This window comes from Montipora capricornis, chromosome 12 (genome assembly GCF_036669925.1).
Source record: "Montipora capricornis isolate CH-2021 chromosome 12, ASM3666992v2, whole genome shotgun sequence".
Classification (NCBI taxonomy): Eukaryota; Metazoa; Cnidaria; class Anthozoa; order Scleractinia; family Acroporidae; genus Montipora; species Montipora capricornis.
Window position 1 is genome coordinate 25870008 of NC_090894.1, and position 12500 is coordinate 25882507.

Sequence of the window (12500 nt, forward strand, 5' to 3'; positions counted from 1 at the left end):
TAGGGATCTTCGTGTATCAGCTACGTTCTGCTGTATGATTGCCAAAGCCATCTCATGGATATGAAGATAAACCGTTACTTTTTCATAGTCGTCAGGATACTGTCTTATGGCAAGTTAATTTTGTTCTTTTTGATGTATTCACATTTGAAAGAACCTTCCTATGGCAGTTGTTGGTATAGGGAAAGCGGGTACACACATACCACGTCCGGGCTCGTGGCAAAATTGCTATTATGTCTTGAGTCTTATTTGCAACACCTTAAGACACGAGTCGCAGCTCCGTTTATAAGGCGCACCGCACTAGTGTTGCTGAAGAGAGTGGTACCGGCGGACAATCTCTCTCTCTTTTCTTTGCCCGGAAATTACAAAGTTCGTTTGGGAGAAATGGCCACACAATGTGACGAGTTCTAATTGAAATCTAAGGTTACAAACAAAGAGTAAATACTCCCCTTTTTTTCAGGACAAGTGGGGTGTTAAAAATAATCTTCGCCACAAGCCACAACCAATGCTGGACAACCCCACCAATAACGGCGCTGGCGGGGATACTCTCGAAAGCGAAAGGCACACACGAACAGTGGCGCCACAAGCACTCTGATTCCTGTACCAGCGTTCACTCGAGTCAGAACGAAAAGTACAGGTTATGTCACACCGTGCAGTGGGCCCACAGCCCCTAATGACAAGGGTCACCGAAAGAAAATTACAAGTTATGACTCTTAAAGGCGAGAAAAGATTATGCTCGTGATTAATGGACGACCGACGTGCGTAGAAGGTCGTAAAAAAGTTAAACTTACGAAAACTTGGGTATTGTCAATAGCCCGGAAACAGGCCTTGTCTGACACAACCGAACAACAAATGTGGAAAAACCAACCATGAATCTTACCACGAATACACGACGACGCATGTCTCATACTAAGGAGAAGTGGTAAATACAAACCCTGGCAATGCCTTAATAAAGTATGGCCATTTAAGATAGTGAGTAAATGAACGGCAATGAAGAAGCAGTCCAATAACCTGACCTTCTACATTGACCCGACTAACACTGTGAAGACAATAGGAGCTAATAGGCATAGACCCGCGATATGCTAAAAAGTAACTTAGAACCCAAAGAACCGAATAAGCACTGTGCTGAACAGTTACACTAGAAGGAAGTCAGTCAATGAAGAGGCAGTCCTTTACCTGAACCTCCACATTTGAACAGACTACTGTTAACCAAAACTACACTACAAAACCGGGGTTAGACCCGAAGGGACAAGTCCACGCAAGAAGGTAGTTAATTTGCATGCAAGGTTCGGACCTGATATAAACTTTAAACGCATCGGATTTCCAACGGCCAAGCGCCCGAATCTGGGCGTCAGAAAGCCTTTGTCAGCCGCGTGACAAGCGGCGCCAATTCGAAAGCTATGACCCTTATATCTGCTTGTATCTAGACCGCAAATGTCAAGCAGCGATGTAATCTGTATTGGACTGACTAACTGTGACTGGGCTCATGTCGGTATGGCAAAAAAGTGGCCCGGGCTGGTGGCCTCTGTTTTTGCAAAAACTGAGCATAGCCTGAAGGGGACAAAATGGCGAGGAAAGCTCCCGTTCGATCAAGATATCGAATGGACGATTTGTGGCATTGTGTTTGAACTTGTGATTGTTATTTTTATCATGTGAACGTTTCCTTGCGGTGAGAAAGCGGAGTTGATTGTATTGAACTACCGCGCTGCCAAAATTCGTGCTCTTGGCCGCTAGCTCACCGATCCTAAAGAAGCCATAAAAGGCGAGTAAAAACATAGCAGAATAAAGAGTACGTTGAAAAGCTGATAATGTAGTATGACCTAGTGAACCGACCAGCTCGTGTAACACGGGCCGCGAAATTGGTAAACGGATATCGCAAGAACCCTGTCGACTTAGGGCTGTCAATAACTTATTGATTAAAAATGCCTGTGTAGGATCGCGTAAACCTTTCAAATGATTTGTGCACGTAATTGATAGCGGACAGATAAGATTAATGGTCGAGGAGGCTAATTTCCGTGCGTGGAGATAAAAGATAAAGAGGGCCAACGAAGGTATTGATATGGGTAATTTGAGATTATCCGAATGAAAAACTGTTGAGTAAAGCAGCAAAGTAGCCCAAGCTCGCTGGTAGAGTTTGTGTGTGCCCGACGACAGTGCGGAATTTAACAAACCCTTCAGCGTAGTGACCAATTCTCTGGCAGAAGGTGGTTAGCCTGCACGCAGGCGGTTGGATGGTCGAAAAACCGGAATTCGTAATGAGGTCGCCATCTTGGATTCGCGCGGCTAGGTCTGGGCCGGGTTGAGGGTCGACAAAGCGAGCGAGGGGAGGGGGGCGGAGAGGAGAGAGAAAAACCGCCTGCCCGAAAACCAGCCCCCTTTGAGTAGCACAATTTCGCAGCGTCCGCCGGTGGACGCTGTCTTCTGATTGGTCGGCAGACATGCTGTCAATCGACACAAGATTTAATATTCATATACCGCTCTTGTCACCATAGGCAAAATGATGAGCTCGAATGTCGATCGAGCGATTCAAAGTGCTTTAGATTTCTTGGTGACAAGAGAAAGGAGCGTTCTTTTGAAGCGTGAACAAAAACAGGCGATAGTTAGTTTACTAAATGGTGAAGATGTGCTGGCCGTGCTTCCCACTGGCTTTGGGAAAAGCATGATATTTACAGTGTTTGCGATAGCCGAAAGTGACAAAATTGAAGGTCGTCCGGTGTCTTCCCACTCCCCACCCCGTCGTTTTGTCACGGGGCCCAGACCTATCCCACGCTCTTCCAATATGGCGTCTGATAGTGTTTCGTGGCGACACAACAACTACCGCCTGCAAGCAGGCTAAAGGTGGGTGGGAACTGGCGTTGGCAATTCGTCCGCCCCGGGGGAGATTTTCTTGAACTGCTCGACCTGAAAACGTGAAATGTAGTCCGCACCAGTATTATGCACGCCTGGAATGTGGCGCGCTCGAAACAAAATATTATATGTAAGTGATGTTAAAACTAGATCGCGAACTAAAATCATGACTAAAGGATGTTTAGAGGTCTGCTGGTTAATGATATCGACAATAGCGGCGTTATCCGTGTAGAGGCTACGCATTTGTTGGCCATAAGCGGTCCCCAAATGTGCAAGGAAAGGACTATCGAAAACAGTTCTAAAAAGGCAATATTTAAAGAGGTCCATGAAGCAGGCCACGCGCCGCAAAACCAATGCTTACCAAAGATCGCACCATAGCCCTTAGAACCGGCTGCATCAGTAAACAGATCGAGGGAAGACGACGTGTCCCATTTATCATCCAAGAAAAACGTTTTGCCGTTAAACTTATCCAAAAATGTAAGCCAAGTGACCATGTCGGACTTGGCTTCTTTACTTAGGCGAATGCGGTGGTACGGGCGCTTGGCCCCTTTGGTAAGATCAATCATGCGGCGAAGAAAGGCGCGGCCTGGGACAATAAATGAACAGGTAAAATTTAAAAGGCCTAATAAAGACTGCAATTCCCTAAGAGTAACTTTACGCCGTTTATAAAAGGTACGCAACAACATACGACATTTCTGAAGCTTATCGACCGGCAGCCTGGCTTCTTGCATTACCGAGTCAAGCGTGATCCCCGCAAATTGTAAAGTCGTATCTGGGCCGACAGTTTTTTTCCTGTGCTATGGCATACCGAGGTACTCGCACACGCCAAGAAAATTAGTTAAGTCGGCATGGCATTTGTCTTGGCTATCAGCAATAAACAGGAAATCGTCTAAAATGTGTAGGACCCCCGAAGCTCCTAAACGGTTTATGGCAAGTCATTCTAGCGCCGTACTGAAAGCTTCAAAAAGAGCGCATGAAGAGGAGCAGCCCATGGGGAGACAGCGATCGAAGTAGTGTGAGTTCTGCCATTTCATGCCCAACAGAGCAAAGTCATTGGGATGAATTGGTTTGATTCGAAAAGCAGACTTGACATCTGTTTTCGCCATAAAACAACCAGCCCCCTTCCATTTGATGGCAGATACGGCATCCTTGATCGACGCATAGTGAACTGACGAACAATCCTCGGGAATAAAATCATTAACAGATGAGCCGGGGGGATAGGATAAATGATGTATAAGACGAAATTCCGAGGGATCCTTCTTGGGAACTATGCCTAGCGGGGAACAACGAAAATTGTGAAAAGGCGGTTCAGAAAAGGGGCCCACTATGCGACCGGCATCGCGTTCCTTGTTTAATTTGGAAACAACTATTTGTGGTTGCTCGAGAGCGCTTTTCAGATTAGGAGATTCAAAAGCGTGCCGCTCACCCATAAAATGGATATGAAAACCACAAGAAAAACCAGAAACTAAATACTCTTGAAGGGAAGCAGGGTAGCCGTGTAAAAGATATTCAAGCCTGTCCACCTTTACGGGCGTGACCGGCCGACTGTGTAAGACTTGAGCCATTCTTGGGGAGAGCGGCACGCTGTTGATTAACGGCGGAGCATTGGCTGGCTGGGTGCTTGGCACCACATTTGAAGCAAAGATGTTCGAATTTGCAACCACCACAGTATTTTCCGGCGTGAAAGGACCAGCAGGTCCCTTTGGGAAAGGACTGGCGCGGCCGGGTGCGTGGAGACCCCATATCCGGCTTAGGTTGCGCGGGTTTGGCACGAAAATTTATAACCGCCTTAATCCATAGTTTCCAATGAATGGTATCCCAAGGGTACTGGTCAGGGGCTGAATGTCGTATGTAACGAAACTGTTCGTCGTAGAAATACCAGTCGCCGGGTTTAGTAGAAATGTCGCGAATAATCTCACTATATATCATTAGCCTAGGTGTCTCGCTGACAGCCATTGTAAAAAGTTGTGAATTTTCTTGGACGGCTGACATGGCTCAAAGGTCAGACGAAGTTGACTTCACGAGTTAGACGAGGGCGTTAAACAGACAGAATATCTATCCTGATTAGGGGAAGATGTGAGAAGGGACCCAAACTCGATGAATTTGTTAGCCAAAATTTTAGCTTTAAGCTTAGGGCTCACACTACTCCCTAGAGCCACCGCGATACTTGCGAAGGGTTCTCTATTAGCTGGCAACGAAAGCGGCTGTACCGTGAACTTGGAATTGGTGGCCGTACCTTCGGTGAGCACGGAAACTTCGTCCTGTACCGACGCCTCCACAACCTCCGTAGTGACCAGAGTTGGTGCTTTGACCTGCCCCAGTGCCTGCTGGACAGCTTTGGTGACAGCGAGAGATATAGTTGCGGACAGAGCTTCCACGTCCACCGTCATTAGGTTCGGGGGAGGCGTTGCAGTAACTGATTCTGCTGTTTCCTCTGTGAGCTCTGAAGCCCTTGGCCTTTTGGATTGCGATCGGGTGGTGGGTGCGGGACGCTTCTTGGGCGGCATAACTTAGCGATAAGAACATGTCAGTTAACTTCCTGAGACTATCAAGGTCTAAGTTAAGATTGCTCCGAGGGGCGGTACCATAAAAACGCGATGGCAATGTAGGAAAATTATCTAGCCAAGATAAAGGGTGTGAAAAGCCAAATTCCAGGGAAGATTATAAATATAGTGCACGCACAGGCTACCGAGTGAATAGGGCACACCCTATAAGAAGTTAGCTGGCCGGATAAGGATTGCACACTCGTACGGCAACTGGTGGCAAAAAATTGCAAAAAAATATAGTGCTTAAACCACATAAAAACAAAATCATAATATTCTGGGTCCTACCAGAACCAAACAACTAAAACAGTGTACAGCCAGTGTCATGAGCAGATAAGCTGCAACGCTAAACAGTAAAATCAAAGGCTGACGCGCAGCCAGTGTCGTGCGCAAATACGCAACGACTAAACATTAAAATCAAAGGCTGACACGCAGCCAGTGCCGTGCGCAAATAAACCGCAACGACTAGAATGAAACGACAAAGGCTGACACAAACAGAATTGGGCTTGGTCCACAAATTAACATTAGTGCATAACATTTGAGCGAAAGGAATAGTAGCAACAAAGAGTTACTGGTTGCCATCGCTAGTAAAAACTCGAAGAGATTTGAGTACCGCTCCCCGAAGACTGCGGTATAAGTTAAATTGCCCCCTACTATTTAAGTGAATGCCATCCGCAGAAAAGAAACTATTGCAGGCCCTCCAAAAACCCCTATGGCCCCAATATATGGCGTAAGGGATAACCTCCAAGACCACCCGGAGATATCGTGTTAAAATATCGACTCTTTAGTTGAAAGCCACAGGTGCGCGTCGACGGATAGTCTGGCATACGCAAACACCCCTTACGCCGTACGAATCATGCAGCAAGTGCACAAAATCCTCCAAGGCAGAGCCCACTTGCAAAGGAGGACAAGATGTTAAATCATTAGTGCCAACTTGCACAATAACTATATCTGGGCGAAACGAGTGAAGGATGAGTAGATCGAACTTGGCCGTTTTAGCGATTGTGCGCCCCCCAATTCCATGCCAGCTAATGAGGGCGGACGCCGACAAATGGAACGTTAAATCCAAATGCCCGGAGTCACTTTCAATGAAATCATGTAAGCTACGAAATAAACGAATGGCCTAGAATCAAAACACGAGGTGTACCCATACTAGACTACCGTTCGGAAGAGCTCCGGAATTAAGGGAAAAGAAATCAAAGTAAATGAACTCTAGAAATAATGCAAGACAAAATAACAAAGGAACTAAAGGGAACTTGCCTGAAAGAACAATACGACTGAACGCTAAAAGGCAGAGAAGTTCTTCTTGCGATGATGGCAATAGTAGAAAGGGGCCGCGTGTACGAGATAACCGACCTTTTGTACTTAACTTTAACACGCGCCCATTTTTCATTGGACAGGAGACTTCCATAGTTGCCAGATTAGAGCACAACCCGCAAACTGATAAGACAACGGAAATGCCTCGCGATAAAATAACATTATGCTTTCGGTCAACGGAATAATGTTTACCACAACTACTGAAATGTTGTAACAGACCTAACTCAATGTTTACCCAATTCAAACCTTTGGGAATAAAACATTTTTTCCAGGTATTTCCATATCATTTAAATGTGAATGCCACAATGTCATGCAAATACAATACACAAAGAATCTTAATCCCGGGAAATTTGAACTGGGTACAACATTGAGTTGGCCGATTAGGTGGTCCATTGATATGAAAAATTGTCACATCAATTTATTCATGGTATGTAAATCAGGAGAGCCATTTATTGTATACTAAAATATGAATACTTTGAAGGTACCGATGCTGTATAGATATATCTATAGGATAATCAGACACTGCAACTTTATTCAAGATAATTCCATCGGGAGAACAGTTTGATACAAAATCTACAATGTTAGCATGTTCATAATTTTACAAAAGTAAATGAGTAAATTCAAAAAACCAATCTTTCTCGAGAATTTTGTGAGCTTTGTTCGGCCAAGAAAAAAAAAAACAGATAGATCTCTTCATTCTTCGAGAACAAAGGGTTTTTGTTTGTTTGTTTGTTTTATAGCGAAGATATCGATGACTTCTCCTATTGACATTAATATGCCAACCAGAGCCTTTTTGGACGCCGAAACAAAGAGTTCTTTTGTTCAGTGGTTGGCAAATTTCAATATCAAAAGAAATTTGACGTCAATGTTTGTAAACAGATATCTTTCCTATGTAATCTTTTGCAGCATGTTATATTTCTGGTAACTATATTTTTTTACATTTTGCATTTAAACGTCTGCTTGAACGGAACTGATGTAGTTTTAAGAGTTGCTTCTTTGACAGCGATTATATTCGTCACTTGAAATCATAAGTGAGATGAAATCCGCACTTCAAGTATTTGATCTCAGATACTCTTCATTTTCGTTTTTATTTCTTTTAGAAATAACGCATCTGTTAAAGAAAACGTGGAAAAAGGTACCTTCATATTCCAAGTGAAAGCCGTTGACGCAGACTTTGGCAACTATTCCATCGTAAAATACAGTCTATGGCCTGGTGAATATTCCGGAAAGTTTGCTATTGATGACTCATCCGGGAATATCACTCTCATTGGGGAACTGGATCATGAAAACACCAGTAAAATCATTCTTCGTATACAAGCAACCGATGGGGAGTTTTGTACCAATATGACCCTGTCCATAAACGTTACAGACGTGAACGATAACTATCCGTATTTCTCACAAAGCTGGTATTCAGCCACTATTTTCGAAAATATTTCAATAGGCTCTTCAGTAATTAATGTAACAGCTCAGGATAAAGACAGTGGACCAAATGGAGAACTAACGTATTCGCTGGTGCAAGGAGCAAACGACACTGATGCACTCGTTTCAGAAACGTTTTCAGTAAATTCCTTAAATGGAGCTATCACAACCTTGAAGAAAATTGAACTAAATGCATCTCAAGTAGAATACAGATTTCAAGTACAGGCAACTGATAATGGCATCCCAAATAAGACAGTGTCCACGAACGTTACAATCATTGTGACAGATATCAATGATAACCCACCGATATTTATTCCCAGGTAAGATAGAACTCATTAGCATTTAATAACCTTTTATTAATGTTATTTATTTTAAGTTTACCAAATAAATAGTAACATGAACAAATGAGCACATACACAAATAAAATTTAATTACTGTACATATTACGGGTTAAAGAATATTTAAAACGAGAAGTAATAAATAGCGCAAACCTAATTGATCTATTTGGCTGGGAGACTTCCAGAAACCACAAGGATTTTATGAGGAGCCTCCCTGGGACAAAATGGCTTCATGTATGACTTAAATCCGTAAATTTGTCCGTAATGCGCCGATGTTTCGACATCTGCTCACTGGGTGCCTACTATCTCGCTAAAATATCCGAAAACTCCAAATGAAAGGTAGAATGGTAAGACCCGTTTTCCAAGATTCCCGGATCCGAAAATTGACAATTACGTTGTTCCTTTATTCCAAACCGAGTTTTCCTTTCTGACAGTTACGGTCCAATTTGGAGAGTCTTTGCGCGGTTTGACAGTTTAGAAGGGCGTTATTTGTATACGTAATAGGACTACATGCTGTCCAATTTGAAAATACTGTAATTGGATGAGAAAAATTCTGAGGACCGAGGAATTTTTTGAATCCAATTATTTCCAAATTGGACAAGTGTATAGTCCTGTTACCTGTTAATTATATAGCATCCAAAGAACGTCGTCAAGCTCGTGTTCGGGAATCTCTTCAAGCTTTCTCACTTCGCTTCGCTCAGCACGCCACAGGTCAAACACTTTAACCCAATTTGTTGTGCTTCTTTGAGTATTCTTGTTCTGATTATTCTCCCTCATCTCGAGTAAATCAGTAGCACCTATCTCTGGAAACCTAGCTGAAGACTCCATCTGAGTCGTCAAAAAGGTGGAGAGAAAAGTCGGGAAATTCGGCGATTATCAACACAAAACAAAACCCTGCGAGCGATGATCGCTCTCTGACGTTTGAAAGTAGTGATAATAGCTGCAACCTGATTTGCCATTATTCGGTTCATTTATTTATCTTGACATTTGATTGGTTGATGGTAAGTATCCAGATTTTCCTCAAATTGGACGATTTGTTCAAAGCTGAAGGAAACGTTCCGGCAAAAACTATCCAATTTATTTTAAATTTGGACAGTTGGCAAAAATTAATAAACAATAGATCTGTTGGCAATACTGGATTTTGATGCAGCTATATAATTATAGAGGTAAGCGAAATTTCGTTCGTTTGATTCGAGTATCATAGTTGAAAAATCGCTACATGCGGAAACCACAAACAATAGAGGGTGTGTGGGGGAGGGGTTGAACTGTACTTGGTCAATCTGAGTTTTGTTAGCAAATGAAAAGATAGAAATTGTAGATTAAATTGCCCTTCACAAGCACGCTTACCCTGAAGTTAAAATGTAAATCATAGCGGTTTCCTTTAACTCTCATGCAGTCATTTTCGCAGAGTTGATCAAAGGGACACATCGCGTGCATTGATCGGCTTTTACACGAACTCCTCTTGTGGTTATTTTAGACAGTCCGTCAAGTATCTTCATAAATAATATTAACGGCAGGGAAAAAACAAATGTTTTGGTTTTGCGTTTTTACATCTTATTGCTAGAAATTACACATCTGTTAAAGAAAACGTGGCAAATGGTACCATCATATTCCAAGTGAAAGCCGTTGACGCAGACTTTGGCAACAATGCCATCGTAAAATACAATCTAAGTGGTAAATATTCCGGAAAGTTTGCTATTGATGACTCATCCGGGAATATCACTCTCATTGGGGAACTGGATCATGAAAACACCAGTGAAATCATTCTTCGTATAGAAGCAACCGATGGAGAGTTTCGTACCAACATGAACCTGTCCATAAACGTTACAGACGTGAACGATAATTATCCGTATTTCTCACTTAGCTCTTATTCAGTTACTGTTCCTGAGAATATAACTATTGGCTTTTTAGTAATAAACGTAACAGCACAGGATAAAGACAGTGGACCAAATGGACAAGTAACATATTCATTGGTGCAAGGAACAAACGACACTGATGCACTCGTTTCAGAAACGTTTTCAGTAAATTCCTCAAATGGAGCTATCACAACCTTGAGGAAAATTGAAGTAAATGCATCTCAAGAAGAATACAGATTTCAAGTACAGGCAACTGATAATGGCATCCCAAATAAGACAGTGTCCACGAACGTTACAATCATTGTGACAGATATCAATGATAACCCACCAATATTTATTTCCAGGTAAGATAGAACTCATTAGCATTTAATAACCTTTTATTAGTGTTATTTATTTTAAGTTTACCAAATAAATAATAACATGAACAAATGAGCACATACACAAATAAAATTTAATTACTGTACATATTACGGGTTAAAGAATATTTAAAACGAGAAGTAATAAATAAATAGCATAAACATAATTGATCTATTTGGCTGGGAGACTTCCAGAAACCACAAGGATTTTATAAGGAGCCTCCATGGGACAAAATGGCTTCACGTATGACTTAAATCCGTAAATTTGTCCGTAATGCGCCGATGTTTCGACATCTCAGTGCTCACTGGGTGCCTACTATCTCGCTAAAATATCCGAAAACTCCAAATGAAAGGTAGAATGGTAAGACCCGTTTTCCAAGATTCCCGGATCCGAAAATTGACAATTACGTTGTTCCTTTATTCCAAACCGAATTTTCCTTTCTGACAGTTACGATCCAATTTGGAGAGTCTTTGCGCGGTTTGACAGTTTAGAAGGGCGTTATTTTAGTGGTAATCGAAATTTCGTTCGGTTGATTCGAGTATCATGGTTGAAAAATCGCTACATGCGAAAAGCACAAACAATAGGGGGTGTGTGGGGGAAGGGTTGAGGGGGGGGGGGGTGTTGAACTGTACTTGGTCAATCTGAGTTTTGTTAGCAAAAGGAAAGCTAGAATTTGTAGATTATTTTGCCCTTCACAAGCACGCTTACCCTGAAGTTAAAATGTAAATCATAGCGGTTTCCTTTAATTCCCATCAGTCATTTTCGCAGAGTTGATCAAAGGGACATCGCGTGCATTGATCGGCTTTTACACGAACTTCTCTTGTGGCTATTTTAGACAGTCCGTCAAGTATCTTCATAAATAATATTAACGGCAGGGAAAAAACAAATGTTTTGGTTTTGCGTTTTTATATCTTATTGCTAGAAATGACACATCTGTTAAAGAAAACGTGGCAAATGGTACCATCATATTCCAAGTGAAAGCCGTTGACGCAGACTTTGGCAACAATGCCATCGTAAGATACGTGCTATTAGATGGTGAATATTTCGGAAAGTTTGCTATTGATGCCTCATCCGGGAATATCACTGTCATTGGGGAACTGGATCATGAAAACACCAGTGAAATCATTCTTCGTATACGAGCAACCGATGGAGAGTTTTTTACCAACATGAACCTGTCCATAGAAGTTGAAGACGTGAACGATAATTATCCGTATTTCTCACCTAGCTCTTATTCAGTTCCTGTTCTTGAAAATATAACTATTGGCTGTTTAGTAACAACGGTAACAGCACAGGATAAAGACAGTGGATCAAATGGACAAGTAACATATTCATTGGTGCAAGGAACAAACGACACTGATGCACTCGTTCCAGAAACGTTTTCAGTAAATTCCTCAAATGGAGCTATCACAACCTTGAGGAAAATTGAAGTAAAAGAATACAGATTTCAAGTACAGGCAACTGATAATGGCATCCCAAATAAGACAGTGTCCACGAACGTTACAATCATTGTGACAGATATCAATGATAACCCACCAATATTTATTTCCAGGTAAGATAGAACTCATTAGCATTTAATAACCTTTTATTAGTGTTATTTATTTTAAGTTTACCAAATAAATAATAACATGAACAAATGAGCACATACACAAATAACATTTAATTACTGTACATATTACGGGTTAAAGAATATTTAAAACGAGAAGTAATAAATAAATGGCGCAAACATTATTGATCTATTTGGCTGGGAGACTTCCAGAAACCACAAGGATATTATGAGGAGCCTCCCTGGGACAAAATTGCTCCATGTATGACTTAAATCCGTAAAT

The 12500-nt window shown here is 42.0% G+C and overlaps 1 long non-coding RNA gene across 1 annotated transcript in view; it reads right to left on the minus strand.

Annotated features, from left to right (window-relative positions):
* Window positions 1-12500, minus strand: part of LOC138027207 (uncharacterized) — a 107779-nt gene that overhangs the window by 85407 nt on the left and 9872 nt on the right. The window lies entirely within an intron of this gene.